This window comes from Suncus etruscus, chromosome 3 (genome assembly GCF_024139225.1).
Source record: "Suncus etruscus isolate mSunEtr1 chromosome 3, mSunEtr1.pri.cur, whole genome shotgun sequence".
NCBI lineage: Eukaryota > Metazoa > Chordata > Mammalia > Eulipotyphla > Soricidae > Suncus > Suncus etruscus.
The window spans coordinates 142,497,911-142,511,332 of NC_064850.1; the positions used below are offsets into that span (position 1 = coordinate 142,497,911).

Here is a 13,422-nt window from a genome sequence, read left to right on the forward strand (position 1 = left end):
GTCCCTCTGTGGGCACAGCTTCTAGAAGCCCTCATTTGTCTTGCATTTTCTGCTGGTTCTGGGAAGACTTTTCTGCTTCCACCTCTGCTGACCTTATGAGCAGAGAGGAGCATTGGAAATCACTCAGATGCTCTATGTCCCTCTTTTGGAGTTGGAAACCAAGTTCAGAGAAACCAGAAATTCTGGAATCAGGAAGGGAATTACTAGGGTCACAGAGCCCCATTATTTGACATTGTAAAATGGTGCTTAGGGGATCCTAACTCTTGCACCTAGTTATACCCCAGGGGCTCTGATTTTCCTAGTTAAACTCCACTAACAGTTTCCTTGCAGCCTCCACTCTGACCTGCTCTGCTGGCTGCAAACAGAGCTGACTGGCTCTGGCATTCCAGGCTCTGAGTGGATGCAATTCTTTCTGTTTTTCTTGTGGGAAGTGGACTTGAGCTATACTCTGGGATCCAACTGGATCCCGTGTAAGTGCCTTAATTCTGTACTATCTCTGGCTTCTTTTTCTTTTATAATAACAATTTTTATTTTGACCAAAGTGGATTACATATCTTTCACAGTAATATTTTAGGTACATATTGACATTGAATCAGGGGAATTCCCACCAGCAAAGTTGTTCTCCCTCCACCCCGTTCCCAACATGCACCCCATATTCCCCTCCTTTACCTGCTGGGCTGCTAGTATAAGTGGTCCCCTGTGTCTAGCTTGTTGTAGATTGGGTATCGATTCTGTTGTCGTTGGCTTTAGATTTGATGTTTAAGTCCGATCATTTTTTTATTACTACTTAGTGATCATACAACTATTTGGTCTTGGTACCCTCCATTATTTCCCCTTCAATTTGTGAGGCGGAACAAGATGGTTCAAGTTATGTGGTTCTGTTTGAAGAAAAAAAAATAAAATGGGGAAAAAATAAAACAAGCAAAAAATGGGTAGAGTCCTTCTAGAGGTTATAAACATCAATTTGAGAGAAGAAAGGGAAAAGGAAGAGAAACACAACAATACAGAAAGAAAAATCAAACAAAAAACCCAAAAAGCACCACAGCTACATATATACAATGGAATAATATGCAGTCATCAGTCATGAAAACTTCTGTTGAAATGAGCTGAAAGGACTGGGGGCTCCAGTGAGTTCCTGTTTGAGAACTCAGAAGGAAAAAATAAATGCCTTTGTGTGCATGGCCCACAAACCAATCAACCAAACCAAACAAAAATTACTTAAAATAGTATTATTTATATATACTACATTAGAGTAAAGGTAAGTAAGCAAGTTGATGAAGAGAAGAATAAATGGTTTCTAGATTGGCAGTGATTGATTACATGTACATGGAATCTATTATGTTGAGTGAAATAAGTCAGAGGGAGAGAGATAGACGCAGAAAAGTCTCACTCATCTATGGGTTTTAAGAAAAATGAAAGACATTCTTGCAATGATTCTCAGAGACAAAAGAGAAGAGGGCTGGAAATTCCAGCTCATGACATGAAACTCAACACAAAGAGTGATGAGTGTAGTTAGAGAAATAACTACAGTGAGAACAATCATAACAATGTGAATGAATTAGGTAAGTAGTACAGGTGAGGGTTGGGTGGGGAGGAGGGAGATTTGGGACATTGGTGATGGGAATGTTGCACTAGTGATGGGTGGTGTTCTTTACATGACTGAAACCCAACCACAATCATGTTTGTAATCAAGGAGTTTAAATAAAGATATCATAAAAAACCCCAAAAGCACCACATCAATAAAGACAACAATCACACAATAACCATGGTCCTGAAATAAAAACAAAACAAAGCACAAAAATAAATTTTTTTTTGCTGCTTCTTTCTTTTTTTTTCTGCATAGGCAAGTAAATATTGGAGAGATTAGAAAGGGAATTCCCTTGGCCTAAGAGATACAGGGTTTCTCTGCCCTTGAAGTATACTTCTTGAAGTGCATGTTTGTTTGTTTTTAACTGCTCTCTGTCAAGACTCCTGAAAGGTGCTTATCATCTGGGAGAAGTTGATGAAGTTTGGTGAAACTTTCAAGGTTAGGTGGTATCAAAGTCTAACATGAAGTAATTTTCTTGACTGTCAGACTGACTCATCCATCACTAGCTCATTTGACAAAATAGGAATTTTTTTTTATATTTAAGGAAGTGTTGGGCTGCATTTTCCTTGTTGCACCTCCTCTGGATGCTCTTTTTACAGGTCTGAATGAATGTGCATACAAAATTGTCTTAAAATGGCTATGGAGAACTGCCACCCCATTCCCTCTTATTGGCTCTATGCAGACATGCCATGAACCAGGATGGTCCTCTGGTCATTGGTTCGAACCTTCTCAGAACAGCCAAGTTCCATTGGAGCGGGTGTGCTGGGAGGCTGGAGGAGAAGGTGTTTAATTACAGGTATTGTGGAAAGTACATGAAGGTCCTGAGGATGGCTTAGTTCTACTAAAGTATCTATTTCCAGAACAAACATTTGAAAACAGAAGGCAACTAAGTCCAGTCCAATTCCAAGTCACTTGGTCCGCTTTTGTTCTTATGCATGTTGTATCCCATCCAGATCTTGTGAGTTGGCTTTTTTATTTTCTTCACTGTTTGTGATGTCGTTTGGGAGAGAGCTCAAAGGGTGGAGGATGTACTTTGCATGTGGGAGGCTAGGGTTTGATCCACAAAAATTCATAGTCCCCTCAATACCTCTGGAAGCAATTCTTGAGCATAGAGCCAGGAGTAGCCTCCAGATTACCATCAACTATGACCCCAAAACAAGACAAAAAAAAAAAGGAGGCCTAATAAATTCTGTGAAATGAGCTGAGAGGACTGGGGGCTCCAGTGAATTCTTATTTGAGAACTCAGAAAGAAAAAAAATGTAATTGTTCCTTAAGAGTTAAACAGTAGGAGACCGGAAAGATAGCATGGAGGTAGCGCCTGCAGAAGGACGGTGGTTTGAATTGCGGCATCCCATATGGTCCCCCGAGCCTGCCAGGAGCGATTTCTGAGCATAGAAACAGGAGTAACCCCTGAGCGCTGTAAAGTGTGACCCCCCCAAAAAGTTAAACAGTAGAGCAAGATTACTTTATATTCAGCTAAATTGGGTTCAAATCTCCAGCACAACATAAGGCTCCTGGAGTAAAGCCAGGAGTGATCCCTGAACACAAATCAGGAGTGTGCCATGAGTACATAAAGGCATGGCCCACAAACCAATCAACCAAACAAAAAAATTACTTAAAATAGTGTTATTTATATATACTACCATTACAGTAAAGGTAAGTAAGCAAGTTGATGAAGAGAAAAATAAATGGTTTCTAGATTGGCAGTGATTGATTACAACTTATCATGCTTCACGCAACCTAAAAAAGTGATTGACCATATGAGACACCAACAAGCCTTTAAAATAGTGCAAGTCTTAGGGAAAGTCACAGGCATAGATAAAGTTTCAGTACCAGTTGCAGGCCTCTAAAGATAGGCATCAACCTGTAGCACTTCCAGATAAATTCACATTTTATAGAAACTCAGGAAACCATTTCCCCTACCATGTTGGGGGTTACATTATAAATTTAAATAAGCTTGTATCTCCGTACAAGTCTTAAAAATTTTAGTTATTTGTATCTATTTATATCAAATGGCACAAGTGCTTTACATCACAGCAATTCTATACATTCTGAGATAGCAAAAATGTTCATCAGCCTGTTAGATTCTATTTAATCCATTACTCAAGTGAATATTACTTAATAGAGTTTTGTTGAATGGGAAATATTCTTACTATGAAGGGCATTTAGATATTTATATCATCATTCATAGGCCATATAATACAGACGGACTGTGGTCAATGGACTCGAAGCATATGCCTGTCCCATCATGTATCAGGAATCAGGCCACCGTATTCCATGGGTTATAAGGGTCTGTGGGCCAGATGTTACCCATCCTTGGAACAGGATATACAGATAAATGTTAAAAATACTTTTAATTGACCAAGCACTTAATCTGGGTGGATAGAGATAACCTTGATGTGGAACAATCAAAATATAGAAACAACTCTACCTCCTAGGACAGGCATGATCTTAGAACTGTCTTTCATAAATCCAAATTTTTAGTTTACTTTCAAATTATAACTTCCTTATAAAAAGATATCATCTACTTAAGTATAAGCCTACTCGAGTATAAGCCAACCCCCCTCCCCAATTTTACCCTAAAAACTGGGAAAACTTAGTGACTTGAGTAAAAGCCAAGGTGGAAAATGCAGCAGCCACTGGTAAATTTCAAAAATAAAAATATATACCCAAAACAATTACAATAATTGAGGAATCAGTAGATTAAATGTTTTTCAATATTTATTGCTGAAGAAAAACTAAATTAGCAACAATAACTTTAGAACTTTAAACAAAGTGCAGAAAACCATAGCTTAACAGGTAATCTTTTCTTCTTCCTCCTTCGTTCTTCTCTTCTTTTCTTCTCCTTTTCCTTCTTCTCCTTCCCCTCCGCCTCCCCCTCCTCCCCTCCTCCTCTTCCTCCTCCTCCTCCTCCTCTTCTTCTTCTTTTCTTCTTCTTCTTCTTCTTCTTCTTCTTCTTCTTCTTCTTCTTCTTCTTCTTCTTCTTCTTCTTCCTTCTTCTTCTTCTTCTTCTTCTTCTTCTTCTTCTTCTTCTTCTTCTTCTTCTTCCCCTCCTTCTTCCCCTCCTCCTCCTTCTCTTCCTCCTCCCCTCAACCTCCTCCTCCTCCTTCCCCTCCTCCTCCTCTTCTTCTTCCTCTTCCTCCTCCTCCTTCTTTTTAAATATGGAACTCTTCACGAATTTACATGTCATCCTAGCACAGGAACCACGCTAATCATCTCTATATTGTTCCAGTTTTGGTATGTGTGCTGCTGAAGCGAGCATTCTTTCCTCTTTGAATGCAGTCTATCACTAAAGAATTTCTTCTTATATATATATATATTCTATTTGAGTCATTAATGGAAATTTTATCTTCACTTTTAATTAGGCTTTTCTTTGCAAGATAGTCTTATTTGTTCACTTTCTATGGATTTTTCATTCCACTGTTTGGACTTTTGTTCTTGGGCCACAAATGGTGATACTCAGGACTTATTCCTGGTTCTATGCTCAAATGTACTTCTGGAAGTGGCCTGATTATAAGCTCTGGGAATTGAACCAGAGCCAGTCACAAGCAAGACAAGTACTTGAATGTTTTTTGTTTTAGTTGTACACAAAAATTTCTGCCCCTGCATTTTCTATTTTATTAAGTCCTATTCCTATTTCTATGACAATGTGCATTTGATCTGTAACATTGATTTTCCTTATAATGGTTATTATCTTGTCATAGATTCTGTCTTTTTTGTAATTGTTTTGTTTTACCAGTAGGAGACAGTGTGCTCTAGTTTTGGTGCTGTTTTTTATTAAGTACATCGGATCTGTGCAGAGAAGAGTCAATCTATAGGTGTTTCTTTCAGCTGTTGCTCTGAGTTGTCAGGATTTTTTTTTTTTTTTTTGTGGTTTTTGGGTCACACCCGGCAGTGCTCAGGGGTTATTCCTGGCTCCATGCTCAGAATTTGCTCCTGGCAGGCACGGGGGACCATGTGGGATGCCGGGATTCGAACCGATGACCTCCTGCATAAAAGGCAAATGCCTTACCTCCATGCTATCTCTCCGGCCCCAGGATTTTTTTTTAAACTTGATTGATTGATTGATTGATAGGCTTTTCGGTCACACCTGGAGGTGCTCAGGGGCTACTTCTGGCTCTGCACTCAGAAATCACTCCTGTCATGCTCAGGACATATCATATGGGATGCCAGGAATTGAACCGGGTCCCTCCTGGGTCGACAGCATGCAAAGCAAATGCCCTACCACTGTGCTATCTCTCCAGCCCCTGAATTAACCTCAGGATTAATTCCATTCTTGTGACCAGGTCTATTCTGCATTTATTGTATAGTCTTGCAGCCTTCCTCAAATGACCAGGTTATGGGTCTATCCTGCTGTCAGATTTCTGGGAACAGATTTCTCTGGTTTACCAAGGACTACATGGTAAATGCTATAATTAGTCGTTGGTATTCAGTGTCTGGCAGAAGTTTCTTTCTGGTCTCTGGTGGCTATGTAGATCTCTCTTTGCTTAATAAAACAATGGAGCTCTGTCCTGGTCTGCAATTTATATTGCTATGGTTCCACAGATCTCTGTTTGTTAAGATTGTGGCTTGAACTTTGACCTCCCTCACCCTCTCTGCTAACTCCATTGGCTAACCTCATTTGGCTACCCACTTTCAGAAATGTGAGAGATAGCTCAAGTGGTGGAGCACATGCCTAGAATGTGCAAAGCCCTGCATTGGGCTGTTAGATTCCCAGTAGTCAGACTGATACCATGAAGGAAGGACCCTGGTGGTTCTAGATCACCACCAGCTCAGGAATTGCTAGCCTTTGCCTGAGTTTAGTTTTGCTGGAATTGAACCCTATAAATACAATAGGAAATATATGGATTGTTCAGATTGCTCTCTGGTGATCAAATGATGCAAGCAGCATGAGATCCTAGTTGATTTCCAGGGTCTACACCTTGCAGAATTCAGTCTAGTGGTATGATCCTGATGGTTTGGTGCTCAGTGATGCAGAGCTGCTTGGGGCATGTGGTGCAGTGGGCCACCAGGGCTATAAGCAGTGGTGGTCAGGAGGCTATATGGCACTAGGAATCAGACTCAGGGCTTGAGATACCTCCAGGGTTGGCCCTTTTGGTTGTATTTTAAGGTTTTCCCTGACTATTCCACCATATTTTATTGAAGTGTTTCTATATTTGTGAAGTTTAAATCAGAGGTTCTCAACCTTGAAATTCAGAGGAAACCTGTGATTAAAATGTATTTGAACTGCTGGTGGGAATGCTGTCTAATCCAACCTTTATGGAAAACAACATGGAGATTTCTCAAAAAACTGTAAATTGGGGCAGGAGAGATAGCATGGAGGTTAAGGTGTTTGCCTTGCATGCAGAAGGATGGTGGTTTGAATCCTGGCATCCCATATGGTCCCCCGAGCCTGTGGGAGCAATTTCTGAGTGTAGAGCCAGGAGTAATCCCTGAGCACCGCTGGGTGTGACCCAAAAAACCAAAAACCAAAAACCAAAAAAAAAAAAAAAACCAAAAATCCCAAAAAACAAAAACCCCTGCGAATTGAGTTCCCATATGATTCAGCTATATATACCACTTCTAGTGATGTACACTAAGAACACAAAAATACAATAAAAAAAAACCTTCTGCATATCTATATTCATTCAGTGCTATTTACAATAATCAGAATCTGGAAACAACCCAGATGCCCTTCAACATATGGATGGCTAAAGAAACTGTGGTACATATACACAATGAAATACTATGCAGTAATCAGAAGAGATGAAGTAATGACATTTTCTTACACATGGATGGACATGAGAAATATTATGCTGAGGGAAATAAGTCAGAAGGAGAGAGATTGACACAGAATAGTCTCATTCCTCTATGGGTTTTTAAGAAAAATAAAAGACATTATTGTAATAATACATACATATTGTAATAATACAATAGTGATGAGGGCTGGAAGGACTAGCCCTGATATGAAGCCATTTTTTTGGAGGGGGGAACCATACCTGGTGATGTTCAAGGGTTACTCCTGGCTGTGCACTCAGAAATCGCTCCTGGCTCGGGGGACCATATGGGATGCTGGGGATCGAACCACGATCTGACCTGGGTCAGCTGTGTGCAAGGCAAACATCCTACCACTGTGCTATCACTCCCGCCCCTATGAAGCTTACCACAAAGAATGGTGCGTTCAATTAGAGAAATAACTACACTGACAACTACCATGCCAATGGTAGTGAGTGAGAGAAATAGATTCCCTGTATCAAATACAGGCAGGGGGTGAGGGAGGAGGGTTATAGGGGACATTGGTGATAGAAATGTTACGCTAGTGAAGGGAGGTGTTTATTTATTTATTTTTTGTAACTGAAACCCAACTACAAATATGCTTGTAACCATGGTGCTTAAATAAAGATATTATAAAAAAAATACCGAAAGGAGGGAAGGTACAGAAAGAATTTCATATCATTCAACTATATTGACAACTATCATGAGATGCTGGGGATCAAATGCATTGGGTGTAGTCCAAAAAGCAAACAAAAGATAAAGCTGGTCAACAGCTGATTACAAAAAGAATACAAACATCAGTATACCAAGATTTGTAAGATGAATGATGATAAAATTTAAAGTACTAGTTTATAGGGCCAGAGAGACAGTATAGTGGTGTTTGTGCAGTATATATCTTGAGTCCTTGAACCACATGCTCATCAGGAGTGATCCCTGAGTGCACCAGCTCTGAGTATCAGCTAGTGTGCCCCCAAAGCAAAACAAGCCCCCCCAAATAACTAAAACAATAGTTACAACAGATTGAATCACCCCTAAATGCATAGGACAGACCATTTCTTCTAGTCTTCTGCTTAAGTTGCCTTTTAATTTAATTTTATCTTATTTTATTTTATATTTTGGTTTTTGGGCCATATCCAGTGGTGCTCAGGGGTTATTTCTGTCTCTGTGCTCAGAAATTGCTCCTGGCAGGCTCAGGGGGCCATAGGGAATGTCAGGAATCATACCTGGGCCCGTCCCATGTTGGCCTTGTGCAAGGCAAACTTTGTCTTATTGCTGTACTATCTCTCAGGCCCTGTAAGTTGCCTTTTTAAAAACAAAATTAAATGGCTTGGCTATATATGAAAGACAAAGCATGCATTTGCAGTCAAGTGGTTGTAAGTCAAAAAGAGGACAGATACTGAATGGATCTCTGTCATATGTGGGATATAATGAAACATAGGAAAGGGATAACAAACTGCCAAAGGCTACAGAACCTAAAAACTATTCTACAGAACTAGCTATGGTAGGAGATGGTAGGAGAGAAGGACGAGGATGAGGGAGATACCGGTGGAGGGTGTGGTGTTGGAACATTGTATGCAAGAAACCACTATCACGAAGATATAGTAAGTTACAGTAGCAAAAAAATAAAATCTAAAAAACCAAAATTTGTTGGCGGTATAGTGTTTAAACTTTATATCCATTCAAATTTAAATGTTTCTGGCATCTGGAAAACTGATTCTAGAATTAAGCAATGCAGGCTCTAACTTCATCTCTAAGTCAGTAGGAGTTAGCAAGTGACAAACTGACTTTTGAAAAACCTAAGTTTGATGGGTAGGGCTTTCATGAAGCAGTATTTTTGTTTTTGACTCAGGGATCACACCCATCTTACTCAAAAACTACACCATGAACAGTGAGTGGGGCTCTCAGGTGTTTACGTAATATAATTATTTATGTGGTGCTGAATAAATAGTACTTTTTAAAAATAATTTATTCTGCATTGTGGTGCTGAAGATTATGCACTTTGTTTTTTGTTTGTTTTTTGGGTCACACTCGGTAACGATCAGGGGTTACTCCTGGCTCTATGCTCAGAAATCGCCCCTGGCAGGCACAGGGTACCATATGGGATGCCGGGATTCGAACCACCATCCTTCTTCATGCAAGGCAAATGCCTTACCTTCATGCTATCTCTCCGGCCCCAGATTATGTACTCTTAACCCACAGACCTATCTCAATTTTTAAAAGCTTTTTGCTCTTTTGTTTCAAAATAAAAATTTTAATTGAATTATCATGAGATAGCTATGAAGTTGCTCATGGTTGAGTTTCAGTCATCTAATGTACAACATTCATCCCTTCACAAGTGCACATTTCTTTGGTCCTGGATCGGCTGCTTGCAAGGCAAACGCCACTGTGCTATCTCTCCGGGCCCAAGTGCACATTTCTTGCCACCAATGTCCCCAGTTTCCCTCCCACATTTTTCTTCTGTCTCTTTTTTTCCTTTTGACACTGGGGTTCGCAATATTGTTACTGAAGAGGTATCAGAAATATCACTTTATTTCCCTTCATCACGCAGTTCTTTTCCAGAATAATCATTCCCAATTATTCTCTTCCTGCCCTAACTGCACTCCTCCCTCCCCTGTAGCAAGCTTCCCAACATGGACTGGTCCTCCTGGCCCTTGTTTCTATTGTCTTTAGATATTATCATACTTTTTTTTTTTTTAAACTTCAAAGTAAGTGCAACCATTCTATGTCTGTCCCTCTCCCTCTGACTCATTTCGCACAACGTAATGCTTTCTAAATACAATCATAAGCAAATTTCATGAATTCATTTTTCCCAACAGCTGCAGAGTATTCTGTTGTGGATCAGTTTATTTGCTCATCTGTTCTTGGCACATGGGTGGTTTCCAGGTTCCGGCTATTGTGAATAGTGCTGCAATAAACATAGGAGTGCAGATGCCTTTTCTGCATTGTGTTTCTGGGCCCCTAAGGTATAGTCCCCAAGAGTGGTGTAGCTGGGTCATATTGGAACTTGATTCTTGTTTCTTTGAGGAATATCCTTATTGTTTTCCCAAAAATCTGGACCAGTCAACATTCCCACCAGTAGTGAGAGTACCTTTTTTCAGTATCTGCACCATGACTGGCTGTTCTTCTTCTTTTTGATGTGTGACGGATTCTGTGGTGTGAGAGGCTATCTCATTGTTATTTTGATTTGGTCCTGATGATGGCTAACAAGCACGTGAAAATTTGCTTCACATCTTTAATCAATGTTTTAAACCTTTTAAAGAGTGAAAAAAGCATTACGTGGGGAGTGGGGATATAGTTCCACAGTAGTACACTTGCCTTGATTTGTGAAGCCCTAGGTTTGCTCACTTTGCAATAAACACAAATTCTCATTTTTTCCTGTCTATTTACTGTTTAGAGCATAGTCACATTACTAGAGGAGTATTAACTCTTTTGATAGGATTTTGCTTATTTGAGGGCTGCACAGGGTGATGCTCATGGAATACACACTACATAGAGAGAGCAAAGTGGACTGGGCTGTGTACAAAGTAAGCACCATAACCTCTATATATTTCTCTGGCTCAAGTTTTTTTTATTATTTTGCCACACCGAGTGCTTAGGCTTATCCTTAGTTTTGCACTTAGGGATCACTCCTGGCAGAGTTCTGGCATTTGTATATGGTACAGGGGATCAAACCTGGGTCAGATGCTGCAAGTCAAGTTACTCTAACTACTGAACTATTTCACTCTGGCCCCAAATATTTTAATTCATCGGGGTATTTTTTGGTCACACCCTATAGTGCTCAGGGCTTACTCTTGGCTCTGGATTCAGCTTTGGCTCTTTTTTTTTGGAAGAGGGAGGGTGCACACTCGGTGGTGCTCAAGGGTTACTCCTGGCTCTGTGATGAGAAATTACTCCAGCCAGGCTCCAGGGACCAGAATGAGATGCTGGAGATCGAACCCAGGAAACCCTACCTGTGTAAGGTAGAGGGTTATCACTCTGCCCTCATCAGGTGTGACTCTTGGTGAACTCAGGGGACCATATGCAGCACTGGGGATTAAACAAAGTCAGTATTGTGCAAGAAGAGACTTACCAGCTATATTGCACTATCTGCCTTCTTTCTTTACCTTTAACTTCTTTCTTTCTTTCTTTTTTTTTTATAATTATGAGGATGAAGGACACATACAGGTATTAAAGCACAAACCAAAATAAGTCTGGGTCCATGAAGGCATCATTGAGCTTAGTAAAAGGTCTTAGATCTCCAAAATTAAGATACTTCTATTTTATTTTTGATTCTGGGGCCATACCCAGCAGTGCTCAGAGGTTACTTCTGCTTCTGCACTAAGGAATTACTCTTGGTGGGCTCAGGGATACTGGGGATTGAACCCATATTGGCCATGTGCAAGGCAAGTGCTCTACCTGCGGTACTATCACTCTAGCTCCTTCTGGCAGTTTATTAAAAAAAAGTTACCAACTGGGAATAAAAAGGAAATAAAGAAAAGATGCATGATATTCCATTCAATAACGTTATTAAAAACCACTGTGCCTAAAAATATAAAGAGAAGGGAGGGAATGAGGGAGGGAGGGAAGGAGGAGAGAAGTGGAAGGAGAGGGAAAGATGGAGTTAAAGGTAGGGTAAGAAAGGGAGGAGAAAGAGTAAAAGAGGGAGAGAGGGAAAAGAGAGGGATGAAGAGAAAGAAAAGAAAGAGGCAGCTGGGAGTGGGGGTGGGTGGGATGACTGTAGAATAAATGAGGAAACGTGGTGGGAAATGAATACCGATGAAGGAATGGGTGTTGGAACATCATATGATCAAAACTCAAGTAAATTAAAAAGAAACAAAAAACCTTGTCATTTGTTGCTTAACCTGTTTTATAAGATGCTTCCCTCTTTTTACAGCTTCATATTAAGCTAATACATAAACAAGTTAATTTGAAAATTAGGAGAAAAATATTGTGCAATACAGTCCAATAAATGGTTGTTATTTTGGGGAGATTAATTGACTGTCTGCAGTGAATAAAAATAAGATAAACAATAAAGGGAAGTGCTGAACAGAAGTAATAACAGGATAGTGCCAAACAATGCATATAGAGGGGTCTGAAGTAGAGAAGGTAATTAGATAATTTATTTTTAATCCTATGTGTGACAACACAAATTGATATTTATTCACATGAGAATATTTATCTATGAAGAAGACAAGAGTAAATAGTAAAGAGTTTTAGGGACTCTGAGAGTAAAGGTGATTTCCATAAGGATATTTAGATTTTTGAGCCATTCTATCAGTGAATCTAGTACTCATACTTACACAATACTGTCCAAGTATGACTTAAAACAATAGATGAACAAAAAATGACTAAATAAAATGCTGTTACAAAGTTGGCACAGGGTTGAAGTAACAGTGGGTAGGATGCTTTGCCTTCAATATGGCAGAACCTTATTAGATCCCTGACATCCTGATACTAACTAGGCACTACCAGGAAAGATCTCTCAGTGCAGAGCCAAAAATAAGCTCTGATTGGCCCCTGAAAACCAAAAATTAAAGGTAGCACATATATAGTCAGTCATCTTAACTGGTCCTAATGGAAAATAAATTGCTAAAGAGAGAACTACTTTTCTGCTAAAAAGGATGTTCATAACATTAGTCAATCCAGGAAAACAATACATCTGGACTTGAACCCACAGGAATATAACTCACTCATTCTGCTTGAAAATCATAACAAATAATAACAACCACCACATCCCTCCCTCCCCACCAAAAGCCCCACAGATGATGAAAGGAACATATAAAGTGCTATAACATTATGATTATATATATACTGTTAAGCTATAACATACAGGAATGGAAAACAGTTGTTTGTATAGTAGTACTTATTAATGTAGTTTTATCTCATTTCAGGTCAATAGAAGACAGAACCAAAGGTTAAACAAGTATTAAAATGTAGCCTTAAAGATTTAAATGTTAGATAGGAATGACCTACCTAGGACCAAGTGATTAAAAAAATTAAAATTTGTAATAATTAACATGAAGTTATTGCTGGATAATACCAAGGAAGATGGAGAAAGAGAAAAAATAAGATAGGCAACAAATCACAGACAACTATGATAT

The 13,422-nt window shown here is 39.5% G+C and overlaps 1 non-coding gene across 1 annotated transcript; it reads right to left on the minus strand.

Annotated features, from left to right (window-relative positions):
• Window positions 1-4,743: 4,743 nt before the first annotated feature.
• Window positions 4,744-4,850, minus strand: LOC126004834 (U6 spliceosomal RNA). Its single transcript, XR_007494079.1, has one exon. It is a non-coding gene; the product is annotated as a U6 spliceosomal RNA (small nuclear RNA).
• Between the last annotated feature and the right edge of the window lie 8,572 nt (window positions 4,851-13,422).